General features: G+C 40.1%; 1 protein-coding gene across 5 annotated transcripts in view; it reads left to right on the top strand.

The window, feature by feature from the left end:
• mrtfbb (myocardin related transcription factor Bb) overlaps positions 1-12618 on the top strand; it is an 87595-nt gene that overhangs the window by 54649 nt on the left and 20328 nt on the right. For all 5 annotated transcript variants that reach the window (XM_037793507.1, XM_037793506.1, XM_037793504.1 and 2 more), the window contains exon 2: positions 11616-11726. The gene's annotated coding sequence lies outside the window, so the exon portion shown is untranslated. The remainder of the gene's footprint in view (positions 1-11615; positions 11727-12618) is intronic.

Below are 12618 nucleotides of genomic sequence, written 5' to 3'. Positions count from 1 at the left end.
GCGATATGCTTTTTCCTAAATTGTGTTTTTCTCAACGATGTAGCGAGGTACAACAGAGGGTTGAATAGTTGTTGTGAATGTGATGGAGTAGAAAAGCGTTGCTAGAAGTGGAGGTTAGGGGTCAAGGAGATGTACAATTAGGAATTGTCCCAGATCGCTTCAATTATAAGGTTTTAGTTTAAAAGTAAAAGGTGTCACTTAATACTTAAACCTTTCTCCTGAGATGGCTCTCTACTGTATAATATCTTTTTTAGTAAATTCATCTTTATAATAAACCTGTCCTCAGATAATGGTTATAGGATAAGTCCTACCCAGCCAGTAGGCCCCTCTCACCATGAGGGTGGAGAATATGCATTAGTCAATTACAGGTAGGCTTTCCTGATATACCTGTACTGCATATACCATAAACTGCTTCACAAATAACAAAGCTGAGTTCTTAGTGCCCCCCTCTGGTGGGACTCTCACAAACCATGTGAGCCAGCTTGTAGTGCTGGACATAATGAGATAAGCACTGTTCACTCTTCGTCGTCCAACTCTGTTTTTATCTAATTATGTCCAGTAATGCAAGCTGTTCCATGTACCTGCAGCAGGTGAATTTGATTGAGTGTTTGTGACAATTCAAAATGTACAAACATGAAAAATACTGGCATGTCCTGCCATGTCCCAGATCTTTTATTTTGTCTGGTAAGTACGGCATAAATTTAAGGAGCATAATAGAATTATTGTTTGTTTTGTTTGGGTCAGTTCAACATCAAGAGCAGTGGAATAGTGTTCAGGACTCACAGAGGCTTTTAAAAACACTCTGTTTTTCAAGTTTGAAACCGCGAGAAGTTGGCATGAAAAACATAAACATAGTTGTCACTAGTTGTGGGGAGATGTGGGGGAGTTTCAGGGGGCCTAAAGCCACAGGGGGGCGCTCAGAGAGGCAATATGATCTTGTAAAGTTCTGTGCAGCAAATCCAGTCTTGGGTCTCGTCACTAATCCCACAGCAGAGCAGCATCCATGGATTCAGGAAGTACAGAAGCTTTTTGAAATATCAACCAACTTGATGAGATTATCTAATTGCATCATGTCTCTTGCTAAAGAATATATTTTTCTGTCTGTCTGGATTATGAAGAACTACTCTCCCAGGAACCCTTGGCCTCTGCAGTCCATGATGCATATGCCATGTGGGTGTGGGATCTGCAGTTTACCGCTTCAGGCCTGAGTAAATACTGCAGCCATTCCAGGCATTGCTGTGAATGGTGGAGGAAGGAAACGTCTGTAATCAGGGTAACTTCACTGTTTCCCATAGCTGAGGCAGGAAGTAAATTGGTTGCAGGGAGATGACAGTAGATGAATAGAGGGAGCGTATGTGACAGACAGAAAAAGGGAGAGGTCTTAGGTACGCGTTGAGTTTCCAGTTTTGCATTAAAATGCAGATCAGTGTAATGAATCATATTTTATTCTGATATGTGTCATTAATAGAACATTATTTCATATAACACATTTCTGCTGGGATGAAGAACATTTGTGTGATGATCAATGTGACCTTGTGTTGACTTTAGTATATATGCTGCGTTGTACGTTGTCTATTTGAAAGCAACACTGCACACTTTATATTGCTGGCATTTATAGAGCACTTAATGCTTCCCTTGTGGTCTGGACTGTGTTCTGGCAGCCCGCTGTTCTGACTGTCCGTCTCTCCTGAGGCTGAGGCCATGGTTACGCTGTTATTGTTACCTGTTATTCCAATGAGAACATGTTATTCCTGATCTTTTTCTGGGGACAGAAAAATGGTATGCATACCGCTTGGCTGTGTTGATGGAGAGTATAGTGATGGAGAGCTCGGGAAGAAAATGTTCAAATTTAAGACTTGGGGATTTAACAGTAAAAGGCATCTGCATATTGGATTCTAGCTCCTGAAATTAAGATCCGCTCATGTCTCCGGAGTGTTTTAGTTGCTCAACAAAATTGAGTCCTAGTCTTCCAAACTGAATAAGGGAAGAAGAGGTTTTCACTTTCCATTCAGGCATGGAAAACTTATGTGGTGCCAAATGTTGGCACCTCGCCTCTCTGTAAATCCAGTGCATTAACAGTAATTTGGATTAATGACGTTTTTCACACTTCAGGAACTCCAAAACTCTGTTTTTCTGATGATATCATCACATCAGTCAGTGACTATGCCAAATGCTAAAACCAGGTTTCTGTTAATGTCATTAGAATTAAAAGCACATACATCTAATGCAATGTGAAGACCATGGCTGACATAGAGTAAGACGCTTTCCCCTTGAGTCAGCAGCGATGCAGGCCTGTGATTCTATTACATAAAGTATAGCATATCGTAGCAGTCCACTAAGCAGTCCTTCTACTCTAATGCCACTTGAGCTACTTAAAATAGCTTTGAAGAACTGCTTTTAAAGAATTAATTCTCATGAAAAAGTAAGTAAAGTTTATTTGGTATAGCACCTTTCACAGAGCAAGGTCAAAGTGCTTCACAAAACACAAATTGGTAAAAAATTGGACCAGAAAAACAGTAAAACAAACAATAAAACAAGAGCCCTTAAAAACACACAGGCGAGAAAAAGGCCAGTTTGAATAAGTGTAATAAATGAGGTGCTTTTTAAAGGCGTCAACAGAGACAGCAAAAGCACCTTTTGTATAAGGATGGAGAAGGTCAGAGATGTACACAGGTCCCTGACCATGCAGGGCTCTATATGTGAGAAACAGAACCTTAAACTTAATCCTGAACTTGATGGGAAGTCGAGGGGTGTGCTGTGAGTCGTCCTGCTGGACCTGGTCAACAGCCTTGCAGCAGCATTTTGGACCATTTGTAGGCATTCACGTATGATACAAAAGTGTGAATGATCATATCTAGCTCAGGTTTTGATGCGACCTGAGTTTGGCAATGTTTCTTAAATGGAAGAAACTTGTACAGGTCAAAGATTTGATAAGTTGATCAAAGTACATAGCCTGAATAAATATAACACAGCGATTTCTAAGATTAGCATGTCGAGCTGAAGAAAGGGACCCAATACACTGAGTGAAAACCTCGGAAACTATGCTGTCTGAAGCAACGATAAGGGCCTCAGTCTTATCTGTGTTTAGCTGTAAATAGTTGTTAGTCATCCAGTCCTTAAAGTGCATTTTGTTTTAGTGTCATCGGGCAAAAATTTCATAATAACCTTTCAGCATATTATAATGAAATTGCTCTGAGATAAAACTAGACTTCTGCACCTCCTCTTGGCTCTGTTTTCAGGCTTTAGAAAATCATCATCGGTCATTTTAGAGAGAGAGCGTTCCTATTGGCTGTTCTTCAAATGCAGATGCCCATACACGTCCCTTCAGATGGTGAAAGCGTGATTCAACGGCAGAATATCATGCCGAAAAAGTTTCTATTCCAAAATTGGCAATAACTGCCTACACTGCAAAGCAACCCCAAAAAAGGAAGACGGACTTATCAAAAGAGAGTCTGACAATATCGGCAAAGCGTTTCACAGAAAATGTTCCTAATAATTTAGCCTTCTGCTCACGGCTGTGGCTAGCTCATGGCTCTGGTTAGCAGAAGGCTAAACTATTAGCAACATTTTCTCTCCATCTCTGCAACACTTCGCAAATATTGTAGCTCGCTAGAGCCTCGATTCACAATATGTCATCTCAATGGGCTTTACAGGCCAACAAGTTTGTAAAGAAAACGGTAATTCTCGTAGAATTGCCGCTCTGGCATCGGGATCACAATCCCGATTGGGATGATGTTTAAAATGAATGACTAGTACTTGCACAGGTTACTGTATGAAGTGCGTGCATATGCATATCTGGTGGGACAGACAGTTGTGCAAAACTGTTTAGTCAGTTTATCAGCCTCATCAGGCTTAAAAGAGACATACAGCTGGATATCATCAGCGTAACAGTGTTATGAGATACATTTTAAATTTGCTAATAATATGACATAATGTAAGCACATACAAAGAAAATAATATATAGGACCCAAGACAGAACCCTGAGGCACACCGCAGGAAAGAGCAGCAATTTTAGACATGTAGGAACCAAATCTCCAATCTGAGAGATGGGAGAACCAGTCCATGGTGTTCCCAGAGACACCCACCCACTGCTTAAGCCTTTCAGTCAGGATGATGTGATCTACAGTATCAAAGGCTGCGCTAAGATCCAGCAGCACCAAAACAGAGCATTCATTCACCCACATCAGAAGACATCATTATGTCATTGGAGACTCTGAGAAGAGCTGTTTCAGTGAAATGCTTCTGACGGAAACCAGACTGGAATTTGTTTAAAACGTTGTGTGTAGTCAAGGCAGCAGTGAGCTGTTTGGCAACAACTTTTATCTAAATTTCTTTAAATAAAATCATTTTTGGGAAGGGATGTATCAAGGTTAGTTTTTTTCTTCAGAAGAGGCTAAACAACTGCATGTTTAAAAGAAGCTGGGACACAACTAGACATGGACCAATAGACCCAAGTACATTTTTAAGCATAGAAGTTGATGAAATATCTACAGGGCTTGAGGAAAGTTTCATACTGCCCACCAGATCGATGCGGTCTCATGCAGGGAGAGAAGCAGTCCAAAATTGTTGGCCGAGTTGGATAAGCAGAACAGGAAAAGGAGGATGACGCTAGCCCTGACATCTCTAAGTTTACCCACAAAGAAAGAGAGAAAGGTTCTACAATCCTTATTTGAAAAGACAGGCACATGCAGGATTGACCACGTTGTTGATGGTTTCAAACAGGACTTCAGGGTTGTGTTTGCTGGAGGAAATCAGGTTAGCAATGTAAGAAGCCCTCGCATCCTTAACCATGTTGTTAGATGCAGTTATTATTACAATACTGTGAACATGGAGCTTGGTGGATTTCCACTATCTTTAACTATCTTTTTTTCCCTCTGCACTCATCAGATTTGAACAGATAACAAAGACAACCAAGTCTGTGCAGTTTAACATGATCATTCAGAGAGGATGTGGGTTTGTTTTGACTCAAAGCCTTTTGCAGCAATAAATACAATTGTAAAAAGTTTTCTGTTTTCCTGAAGCTGCCACCCACAGATCATACCGTATCACTGTCACTGGGTTTCACTGGGTTCTACTATGATACCAGATGAAAACACAGAGGCTCTGTCTGGCTCCCAGAACAACACCACAAGTTGCAGCATGCCAGTGAGCAAACAAGAGGTTATTTCTGTCCGTGGTCGACCCCAAACCGACCCTCCTGCCAAACACACTGCCGGCTGGTCCAACCAGGAGGAGAGAAGAGAGGGCTCGTGTTGTGTGCTACTGCTCTGAGTAACGGCCACTCGAGGGTTAATTAGACTTATGGGAAAGTTATGGTTGTTGAAATCAGGGAATGTTAGAGGGGAAGTGTGACGGAGTTGCCCGTCATTCGCAGCAGTTGTAACATTTTGTTTTCTTACATTATGTCCAGATTGTGGGGACACCATTTATACCCCAGACATAAAGAAACGGAAAAGATTTTTTTTTTTCTCCCTCGTCCAGCTGCTTGTTCTGGCTATACGATCAGCTATTTATAGCAGCATAGTCTGCGCCTGCTTTATACTGTAGTGCTGAGTTAATCGCCGGTTAATGTGGGACATGTTTCTTCACGGCAAGGTTTTTGTACCTCCTTTTTAAAACATTTCCCTATTCTATTCTTTATAGCTATGTACACATCACTCTCTCAACACTATTTGAAATGTTTTCTTGTGATGCCTTTCAGTTTACTGGACCGTCATCAACCCATTTTAAAACAACTGTTATCTTTTAGATGAACTTTTAGATGGCTGAGTCAGGCTACCTCCGTACAGTATGACAGTACTGTACAAAGACTGCTACGTATAATAACAGACACATTTTCTTTGCCTTCTTGTCTACAACATACTTGTTAGTTTTAGAAAATAAGTGTCTGTCTACTGTTATTTGTAAAGATGACGTATTATGCTCATTTTCAGGTGCATACTTTTTGGGGTTTCTACTAGAACATGTTTACATGCTTTAATGCTAAAAAAAACGCTTTATTTTACGCAGTAGCACCTTTTTTCACCCTCCTCTCGAAAAGCCCAGTCTGCCCTGATTGGTCAGCTGGACCGCTTTGTTGTGATTGGTCAACCGAACCGAGCTCTTTGGACTCAGCACCAGTTCCGCTCTGTTACTTGGTGACATCACCACGTTACGAAAGAAAAGGCGGTACTTCAAGCAAGGCGTTTCAGGCAGTTCAGGAGCAGTGTTTCTGTGGGAGAGACAAACTCTCTTTTTTAACTTTGCAGACCTTTTACATGCACAATAAACTACATAACAGACTAAAGGAAAGGGAAAGAGCCCAAAAGCATAATAGAGATCATCTTTAAGATAATTGTAAGAATAACAGGTAACTTCATATTCAATCATATATATTTTTGCTATTATTAGCTGACTGACTTTCTACCCTGAAGGCACGCATTTGTTTTGAATACTTCTACTTGATTTGAGAATTTTGAAAAAAGCACCATGATTGAGGAAACAAAGATGATTTTTCTTCTGCATTGTCACGGGTAAAAACATAAAATACATGATGTATGCTTCTGTGATACCTCTATTATTTAGTTATTGCAGAAGATGTAGTACTAGGGATATGTACATGGCATCAAATGATCTCAAGTCTTAACAAAGATACAGCTTTATATACATTAACACAAAAACAACAATGCTACCGTATTATATATTGATTCTGCACTATCTAATACATAATAAGATTTGCTATGTTGGTCAAGGAGATAATGACCATAGAAGACAAGCTGGGAGATAAAACCCTTGAGTTTTAATGACCTTAGTCTAAGAAGAAAAATCAACCAAAAGAAGATTTTATGGGATGTTACTCAATAGAATACCACAGATAATGAAATAAGTGCATCCATCTGATGCTGTGACATGACACAGTTGTATTGTCAGGAAGTATTGCCCCATTGTGTTGTAGTCATAGTTATGGTAAATGACTCCAGTCAGTTTGCCATGGTATATTGTGGAATTTCTTTGCAAGTCTCCATTCATTAGTAATCTTGGTGAAACAGTTGACAGTATCACTATGTGTTAAAACGTGGGAAGGAATGTCTTATTGACCATGGTTCATCCAAAAGCTTAAATGTAATGACAGTTTGCCTTTGGGCAGCTGTGAGTATGTTTACTTATTGGTAAGTGTGTGCAATTAGTTGTTTTTGGTGATGATGTTAATGTGGCCCAAGCTGCCACAGGCCTCTTTTAGCCTCTCGTGGCAGCTGCATGTAGCACAGCTTCAAAGAAAACTGGAGGCCTACAGGGATTTCCCTCTGGCTTTCCCACCATCTGCAGAGCCCTTCATGGGATGTGATGGTGGTGGGTGTTGTGGAGACTCCCCTGTGAAAACGAACAGCCACTTGTACTGCAAATTCTTTTAACAATCTCTCTCGACATCATTGGGTATGCACATATTTATGATTTTAAATCATTTCTAACCTTTTACAGGTTGATGTTTAGGCCCCAGCCAGCGTACAGAACATTTTGACTCTCATCCCATCATTAAAGCACATTCTTGCTTTATTGTCTTTGACTATATTTAGCTCCAGGTGTAATATGATCCACCTAATGCCTTTACTGAAGACAATGCCATGGCAGCCACCCAGACTTTTCACTACCACGATAAAGAACTCTACTCTAAGGTTTGAAATGTCAGTGTTTAATAACCCTGCAATCAGTCATGCACAGCCCAACACCTGATACTTTGAGAACTAGTTTGATTAACAGATTCATAGTTTGATTAAACTGAACATCTGTCTTTGGTGTAGCAGCACATGCTCAGCAATGTGCTGGCGATCTTATTCAGTCTGATGTCTTGGCTCAAAGTGGGCCAGAAATGAGCTGTGTGTTATGGAAGGAGCTGTCTGCTTTGCATACCTGCACCTAAATTACTCCAAATGTGCGTCTTTATCCAGACCTTCGCTGGGATTCTTTCTGGAACCAGCTCAGTGAAAATCCACAAGGAATTTGACGCAGTCTGGGTTTTATAGGAAATACCTATGAGAGCTGAAAGGGGCTTTATCGATGACTCCCTCATCACAGTGCACCTGAATGTGATTACAGTGTGCCAATCAGATGAGGACAGGGTTACTACCAAAGCCTTCAAGTGGTGGTTTGAAATCGGCTTAAGAGTGTTTTTGACCTTTAAGGCAGCAGTAGGCAGAATATTTTCCGCATCATTGGTCAAAAGATCCATAATAACCTTTCAGCATATTGTAATTCAAAACTAGACTTCTGTTTTCAGGTTTTAAAACGTCTAGCCCTTGACGGAAGCGTTCCTATTGGCTGTTCATTCAACGGAGGCAGCTGTCAATTACTCGAGAGCTGCAATCAAGTGGTCAAACTAGGCAGCGATGATCAAATATTAATTCATATTCTGTTACTGTAATGCCTATTTCTCGTGTAAAACATCTTGTAGTGTACTATTTAGCTGTAAAATGAGAAAGTTTGCTCCGGCTGGTGGGCGGTGCTTGGTATTTCCTCAATTGATCAACGTTGCCTAGTTTGACCGTTTGATTGGAGTTTGTGAGTGATTGACAGCCGGCTCAGAGACGGCAGGCACCAGCTCGGCTCCGATTGGTTGTTTTCCTCCGGTCTGTGAAATCTTGCAGATGCCATTAGGAGCACCGGAGGACACAGAGGCACATGATTTTTTTCATATTACCTGTCTCATGCACTACTGTCAGGATATAGTGACTGTTTTATAAAAATAACTTTTTTTGAATTGTATTTACTCCAACCTGCCTACTCCAGCTTTTGGTGTCGTTCTTGTGATGAAAGTTAAACTCAGCGGTTGTCACAAAATTTAGTTTGACCTTGACACTGAACTGTACTGTGAGCAAAAATAAGCTGAGCAAGATTTTGTAAATCTAAGTATGTGCGTTAGTTTGGAGCCCCCACATGGGACTTGATGTTAATGAGGGCTTTGATGTTCAAAGAAACTTTATCTGGGAAAAAGAAAGTGTGGATTTTGGCTCTGAAGAATACTTTGGCACTGAGGGTCAAGAGTCTAATGAGATTGCGGGGATCACAGTGATGGGGTTGGAGTGCACTTTCTCACCAGGACAACAGTATGACAGCACACCAGCACAAACTATCTGACATCACTGGTAGAAAATAACTGGAGGAAACTTTGTGGACTTATAAATAATAATGGGCTAACAGGGTACTTTTTATCCTTCACTACACAAAGGAAACATTGTGCAAGAATCACTTCTATTTCAGTGAGCTGTCATGACATAAGTGGCAAATATAGGTGGATCAAAAACACAGGATGTGATGTTACAGAAGAGTATTATTGCATTGTCAGTATTGCTCTAAAATAGAGCATCTGAGAGACATTATAGCAATTAATATTAAATAAACTTCAAAACAAAAGGAACGCATGAAGCGAGGAGAAGATGAAAGATTTTGATGGAGTCAATGTGTTTTACATTCGTTTTTTTAAGGGCCACTCTGCAAGCTGTCAGTATATTCACAGGTGTTAAGTACAGAGTCCAGAGTCCAGACATTTAAGAAGTTTAACAACGCACAGACGCAGCTCATAAAAGCCATCAATTCAAAAGAATGTCAAAGAGTTGTATCCTGTTGACTCAACCTTCCCAAAGTCAGAAACATTCAGGCCCTGATAGTTTAGCTCCATTTAGCTCCTTTAGTCTGTTCAGGGGCAGGCCGGTCTCACACACTGTTTGTAGCTATGCCTACGAAAAGTGGACGGCTGGGTCCAAAAATACTGGACTTTCATCCAGGAGACCGACATTCATGTCCCGTGTGAAAGTCAACATTGAATCATGTGTCACCCAACTTGCAACGCCATTTCCGGAGTTTTTTTATGCCAAACCACAATCTTTTCCTTAACCTTACTTATTAGTTTTGTTGCCTAAACCTAACTAAGTCGAACTTTTCCTAAGCCTAACTAAGTAGTTTTGTTGCCTAAACCTAACCAAGTCGATCTTTTCCTAAGCCTAAGTTGTTTTGACGCCTAAACCTAACTAAGTAGTTTTGTTGCCTTATCCTAACCAAGTCAATCTTTTCCTAAACCTAACTAAGTAGTTTTGTTGCCTAAACCTAACCAAGTCACTCTTCTCCTAAGCCTAACTAAGTCGTTTTGTTGCTTAACCCGAACTAAGTAGTTTTGATGCCTAAACCTAACTAAGTAGTTTTGTTGCCTTATCCTAACCAAGTCGATCTTTTCCTAAGCCTAACTAAGTAGTTTGTTGCTTAAACCGAACTAAGTCGTTTTGTTGCCTAAACCTAACCAAGTCAATCTTCTCCTAAGTTTAACTAAGTAGTTTTGTTGCCTAAACCTAACCATGTCAGTCTCTTCTTAAGAACCTATATATTGTATTTGTTAGCTTTGTAATTTCATGGGGCAGACAAATTATACATAAAATCACAAGAAATGTCTTCATCTTGCAGGAATGTATTACCTCTGTATGCTCTAAAAATACATCAGATTGAACATTATGGATATAAAGAGCAACTTAAATGTAAAAGAATCACCACTTCTTTACATCATCTTTTTATGTGGAAACAACAACAACCATTTTGCTCAAAATTCCTTCAGGCCAGAAGTGTTGGTGATTATTTTTCCTCATAAAATGTTAAGTACAATGAATAGTAATGTGCCTGAAATGTTATATTTGGCCCACTGGACAATATGGAACATAAATAAATTGTACAAACTTTACTTTAACTTGGATATTTGTTGTAGCTGTAGTGTGGCCTTTAGGTGTGGTCATGTTGTGACTTTGAGTGCTACTTTACTTAATGTTGTGTCTAAGATCAAATAATGCAGTTATTCTTTACCTTGAGTGAAGTAACGTCATCACTAATCAATATTCCTTTCAGGCCGTGGTATAACAGTCTTGATGTTGAGAGCCATTGGGAATGAGAGTATGGATTTAACATGGACAGCACATTGAAGGGCTGGCGTTATTCCTGGCTGAGATTCAAGGCTCATGTTACGAATTGCCCTACGATACCAACAGCGCTGCATTGTACACCAACATTACAGGCCCTTTAGGTTTTTGCCCCCGGATGCCAGGTCATGCATTCTACTACATCACCTTTTTACTACCAAACGTTAGTTGAACTTCTCATCATTTGAAGGAGTCGTAGTCAAGAACCATGTAATGCAGCTGGTTCTTCATTGAGAAATCGTGACACTGTGTTAATGGGACAGATGAGAATGGCGTTGTCCACCCTTGGGGAATGTGCAGCTCGTAATTACAGAGATTCTCATCTAGAGGGGGAGGCCCAGGATGAAACTGTGCAATGTTTGGCACGATGTCACAAAAAATGACTCATCTCCCAAGTTTTTCACAGGAACACAAAACAAACTAGTCTAAGTAATATTATACAGTACATTCAGTGGAGCAATGGAAATGTATAGACAGACAAATAACAAAAATCTCTCAGATTAATGGTTCATTTATAGTAACTTGAGAACTTGATGACTCTGTTTTTCCATGCACAACTTTACGTGGGCAATTCATATCCATGTATTTATTTTAAATAAACTCCCCATCGCACACCCTTACAGTACATAGACAAACGATATATGTTGCAGTATAAATAAATATAGATTTCTGCTCCCTTTGCAGAATCACAGCTTCTGGATGATCAGGAGTCGTGTTTCACTGACGCCTAAGAAGGTCTCGCTCCTCCTGCACAACTAGAAGAACTGTCCCTCAACCTCAAGGACTGCAAGATCAGTGAGTGGACCTAAACGGGGCCGAATCTGTGCCCAAAACATCAGAGTCTGGTAACACATACTGTTGACCATTTAAGAGCAGGGCCACTCTGGGAAAACAAACACTTTTCAGTGATTTGTTTGTGGAATGACGACAGGAATTACATCAAATTGCCTTTGGAAGCCAACACATAATCACAGCTTAAGTGGTTACTGAAATCAAAGTTTTTCCTTGGGAACGTGGATTTGTTATGTGTTTACAGCAAAGCTATTTGGCATTTTATGCGTCATTGAAATATTTTTACCTTTGATTCAATGTTACAAATATTTATACTTTTTTGTTTTTACTGAGAACGATATCCAGCTCTGAGTGTCCTGGTTCTCACTGAGCTAACCAGAAGTGATCACTCCTTAAAAATGACGTATAATGAATTGTTATTTATTATTAATAATGTGGCTTTGGCATTTCTGGTAAGTACATAGGCAAGTAGCAATGCTGAACAGCTAATAAAGGCAGACATGTGACTCTAGTCATTTGGTCCAAGTCTCAAGCAAGTCCCAAGTTATGTTTTCTTGGTCAAGTCATCAAGTCGAGTCCTTAGTTAAGGCAAGAGTCCCTTTTTTCCCCCTAGGATACTACAGTCTTACCTGCAGTATCCGGTCTTTATAAAGAGAAAAAGACAAAGTGTGAGTGCCTGTCTAATAATAATAATATTATTGGCTAAATGATCTCACCTGGTAAAGCCGACGCCCCACGTACCAAAGGCTGAGTCATTACTGCAGCGGCCCGCGGTTCGAAATCGACCCGTGGCCCTTTGCTGCATGTCATCACCTCTCTTTCCCCCTTTCATGACTATCACTATCTCTGTCAATTAAAGGCAAAAGCCAAAAAATAGTCTTAAAAAAAAATAAAT

The sequence above is a fragment of the Sebastes umbrosus genome, chromosome 14 (genome assembly GCF_015220745.1).
Source record: "Sebastes umbrosus isolate fSebUmb1 chromosome 14, fSebUmb1.pri, whole genome shotgun sequence".
Lineage (NCBI taxonomy): Eukaryota > Metazoa > Chordata > Actinopteri > Perciformes > Sebastidae > Sebastes > Sebastes umbrosus.
This window is presented reverse-complemented; position numbering and strand designations above follow the sequence as displayed.